This window comes from Berghia stephanieae, chromosome 13, assembly GCF_034508935.2.
Source record: "Berghia stephanieae isolate SIO BIC M18660-M18661 chromosome 13, UCSD_Bste_1.3, whole genome shotgun sequence".
NCBI classification, from domain to species: domain Eukaryota; kingdom Metazoa; phylum Mollusca; class Gastropoda; order Nudibranchia; family Aeolidiidae; genus Berghia; species Berghia stephanieae.
Genome location: NC_088372.1, coordinates 5145658 through 5150657, shown reverse-complemented (window position 1 = coordinate 5150657; position 5000 = coordinate 5145658). Strand labels below are relative to the sequence as shown.

The window sequence follows — 5000 nt, the reverse complement described above, 5'->3', positions numbered from 1 at the left end:
ATCTTAGTAGCAGGATGTATAGATACTTCGAAGATGACGTCACTCAGGGCTTTGTTATTGTTTTTTGCCATCCGCGTTTATGAGTAATGCTCACTGAACTGTATTAACCCGACTATAAACGTTCATGGATACACACAGTTTTGTGTGTTGGTCCGTTATACTTCCGGATGGCAATGTTATGAGCTTCTGAGCCAAGCGCATACTATCTATAGGCAGATTCTTTAGGAATTCGGGACGTAAAAGAGTGAGACTGGATGGTGTTTATGGATAGAATGAGGTTGAAGTCACTTGGGTCATAGTTGATGAGTAATTCTCACTTAACTGTATTATCCAGACTATAAACGTTCATGGTTACACATAGTTTTGTGTGTTGGTCCGTGAGTCGTTTCCCATGCAAGATATATGTGACCCATCGTCTCAAAACGGTATTTTCTCGGAACGAACCAGGTGCTAAGAAGCCGAAGTTAATGTTAAAACTGGTCAAAAATATAAATTGTTGACATTAGCACCCTAAAATATGGTATCCATTCTCTTCAATAAATCGTACAAACTCAACACAAGTCTGATATTTCTGGCTATAAATTCAATTTTCAACATCTTTACCAACCCGACTTAATACCGTTTTGAGGCGAAGGGTCACATGTTATTTATTTTCCACTATAGCGAAGCTGAATTAGCTCCAAGCTTCTTATGTGTGTGGCAATGGATTCAATTGGGTTCAAAGGTCTGATGTCACGTCGCCCAGCAACGGCGGCCATCGTGGTTCTAAACAAAGAAAATCGGTACTTGTTATTCTTCATGCTGGCTAGAACTTTTCATATGACTTGTGATCAGAATGTGTAAAAGTAAAAAACATGATCAAATTTATAATGTTTTTTCCCCCCTCTGGATACGCTTTTATGCTCGTTGGAGTAATATTTCATTAGGGCGTCCGTCATTGTTACTTTAGAGTCAGTTACTAAGTTACCATGCGTCATTACGAGAGGGAAGTGACGTCACGACTGATGAAGCGTATTTTCAGCATCGAGTCCATCCCGACTTAACAGCGTTTTGTGACGATGGGTCACAAAATGATATTAACAGAAAAAAAAAAAAAAAAAAGGAAAACGAAAAGCCTAAAATATTTTTTTTTAAACCAAAAATATAGAAACAATAATATCTAGCTATAACAAAAACCCGATAAAAACAACACGAAAAAAAAAACCGACCACAAAAAATACAAGCCAATAGAAAACAAAAGTAAAATCGAAAACAGATTAAAATCGAATTATGAAATCAATTCAAACAACCACGGTTATAGCCTGACTCCGGCTGTTGCCCTCTTTTTACAAAACCATTCTGTCGTAATGTGTTTGAAACCCCCCCCCCCCCCCCCCCCCAAAAAAAAAAAACAAACAAACAAAACAACGAAGTTTGACAATTTTAGCCAGAGAACTCGTCCTTCAAATTATATCAATCGATTAAAATGACCTTAATCTTATTTTTTTTTAATTTTCAAACCAGGGACTTCAACGAAGGCTTAGAGGAAGTCCCGGGTTTGAGAGTTTTTTTTTAATCGATTGAAATTTGAAGGACGAGATTTAAAAAAAAAATAATAATAAAATGAAATAAGTAAAATTCCCTTTATTCATCCCATAGGGGAAATTTGTCTCTAGATTCTATTCCAAGGGAAGACTAGAAAACCCAGGCGTAATCCGCAGTGCAGCGCCGCAAATTGAGCTAAGGCTAGGTCCGTGACTTGCTCAAGGCTACACAGCGCAGCGGCGGCGGGTGATCGAATTCGGTACCTTTCGGGTACGAAGCAAAGACCATACCGCTGAACCATACGTTTAAAAATGTTGATTTTTTATTATTTTCTATCAGAGCACGGTCATGTAATAGAACAGAATTAGCGTACCCTTAAAAGGGATTATTTTGGATCACGTGATTTTCAGTCGGCCTATTATTAGCCTAAATCCATTACACAATGACTACAAGTTTATATTCATAATCACATAATTTACACACTTATTTATAGATACATAAACAGATAATCATCAAATTGTTAAAAAATGAATTTTGGTTTAATTTCAACATAAAATCCTAATTTTTATGTTTTGAAAACCTGTTTCGTTTCCCATTTTGAAGGTAATTTCGGCATCGCTATTTTTGGAAGTTTATAGATAGAACGAAGATGACGTCACTCATATCTTTGTTGTTGTTTTTTGCCATCCGCGTTTAAGAGTAATTCTCACTAAACTGTGTGAACCAGACAATAAACGTTTATGGTTACACATACTTTTGTATGTTGGTTCGTTATACTTCCGGATGGCAATATGATTCAATAGTCTGATGTCACGTCTGCCCAGCAACCAGCAGCTTGGTTCTAAACAAAGAAAATCTGTACTTTTTATCCTTCATACTGGCTAGAACTTTTTCACATGTCATGTGATCAGAATGTATAAAAGCAAAGCCTTCTATATACAGCTGTATAGAAGGCCTTGATAAAAGTCAAAACATGATCAGATTTATAATGTTTTTCTCCTCTGGATACACTTTTATGCTCGTCGGAGAAGTATTTCATAAGGGAGGTGATGGAGATAATGGCATCCGCCATTGTTCCGATAGTTCAGAACCAGTTACTATGCGCCATTAAGAGGGAAGTGACGTCACGACTGTTGAACCCTATTCTCACTGAACTGTATTAACCAGACTAAAAACGATCAAGATTACACATAATTTTGTGTTTTGTGTTGGTCCGTTATAGATAGTTCAAAGATGACGTCACCCAGGCCTTTGTTATTGTTTTTGCCATCGCGTTTGTGAGTTGTTCTCACTAAACTGTATTAACGAGACTATAAAAGTTCATGGTTACACAGAGTTTGTGTGTTGGTCCGTTATACTTCCGGATGGCAATGTTGTGAACTCCTTGGCCAAGCGCATTCTATCTATAGCAAAGAGCGTGTAGGTAACGATTGTTATGTTACAAAGAGCTCTCACTTCCCGCTTTTGGTGAAGCCAAGCATCTTCCGTCTTTTACTCGTATTTTCTTCATTGTATCAGTAAGCCTAGCGCGCATGATACACGCGGAGCACACCCACCTCGCTGTCTCGCCTGGCACGCGACAATAGCATTGCGGTTAAGAGAAGTGAGAGCTCTTGGTAACTACGTTACCCTACACACTTTTTGGTTATAGATAGAATGCGCTTGGCTAAGAAACTCATAACATTGCCATCCGGAAGTATAACGAACCAACACACAAAACTACGTGTAACTTTAAACGCTCATAGTCTGGGTAATACAGTTTAGTGAGAATCACTCACAAACGCGGATGTCAAAATACAATAACAAAGGCACGAGTGACGTCATCTTCGTTCTATCTCGGACACCACGTGACCCTCTTAAATTACCTTGACCTCACAGAGTTCATTCATTTCAAAAGCACGTGTTATTGTTTATAATTTCCACTGTTTCATTGCCTTCAATGGAGTTTATAACCCATAACTCAACTCATAATGTTAATGGTTAAATTTACGAGTCGAAACGTTCACGTTTTATAGCACATGTAGGTTTTGAAAAGGATGGATTTGGCGTGTTGTTTTTTGGGTGTTTTTTTGTTGGTTTTTTTAGCTAATCACTTCAGTTTTTAGAATACCACATGTTATAATTCATGCTGTGATAAAAGTCTATTATTCATTTTTAAACTGGACAATATATATATATATATATATATATATATATATATATATATATATATATATATATATATATATATATACACTTGCGGCTATGTGGTCTAGTGTTATGACACTCGCTTTCAGATCGGAAGGTTCTGGGTTCGCGCCTCGCTCGGCGCATAGTTGGGTCCTTAGAGAGGTCTTTTTACTCACATTTTCTCGCCGTACTCAGGTGTAAAATGAGTACCTAGCTGTTAACAGCGTTATCTCTGTCCGAAAAACAAAATTATAATATCGCCTAACATGCGTCATGTCCCGTACTGAAGGTTATATGTTGCTGTTTGTCCCCTGTTTTATAGTGAGCGGTCCGAGTAAGAAGCTTTGTAAAGTTCTTGAATATTGATACATTTAATTTGCAATCATTTGTCTTAATGTCAATGCATTAAAACATGATGTTCCCTGTTGTATTAATTTGTAAAATATGTCAGTGTGCATTGTGAAGTAGAAATGTTGTGATGATTATATAGGGAATGAGATTAGCGTAAGAGTAGCGTCCCTTGATTGGAAGTCACCGGAGGAAAAGTTGTTAGAGAGAGAACGTCATGTTGGTTGTGCGCATGCGTCTCTAGTCCTCGCTTCCGGAGACACTTCACCGAAAGCGAGACAAGAAAGACGCTTGCGCAAAACCATGCTGACGTTCTCTCTATAAGGTTATGTCCAATCAAGGGACGCTACTCTTCCGCTAATCTCATTCCCTATTGCTATTATAAGATTCACACATTCTTATTCATGCTTATTGTGCGGCTATGTGGTCTAGTGGTATGACACTCGCTTTCGGATCGGAAGGTCGTGGGTTCGAGCCTCGCGTTAGGCGCATAGTTGAGTCTTTGGAGAAGGCTCTTTACTCACATTCTCTCACCGCACTCAGGTGTAAAACGAGTACCTGGCCGTTAACAGCGTTGTCTTTGTCCAAACAAAAATTTGTAATATCGCCTAACAGGCGTCATGTCCCGTTCTAAATGTTACGTGTTGCTGTTGGCCAGGGTCCCCTTGTAAAGCGCTTTGAGCACGTTTAGTGGATATTGCGCTATATAAAAGCTCAAGTTTTATTTTTTATTTATTTATTTATTTTTTAAAATTATATTTGTTCGAGTAATGTAAACCATTGAAAACTTTCCTTTTGTTGTTGTTGACAATACAGATTTATTACAACTATTACTGTAAAATGTAAAAAAGAGTAAAGGTAGACCAAGAAAAACATAATATTTGAATAGTTTGAACAGCTGGCGGGTAACAAAGAAGGTGAAGAGTAATATTAGGATTTTGAGGTTATCCGATCAGAGA

At 37.8% G+C, this 5000-nt stretch overlaps 1 protein-coding gene across 7 annotated transcripts in view; it reads right to left on the bottom strand.

Annotated features, from left to right (window-relative positions):
- Positions 1 to 4834: 4834 nt before the first annotated feature.
- Positions 4835 to 5000, bottom strand: part of LOC144958502 (uncharacterized) — an 8297-nt gene continuing 8131 nt past the window's right edge. For all 7 annotated transcript variants that reach the window (XM_078890507.1, XM_078890513.1, XM_078890509.1 and 4 more), the window contains one exon: positions 4835 to 5000. This exon is cut by the window's right edge. The gene's annotated coding sequence lies outside the window, so the exon portion shown is untranslated.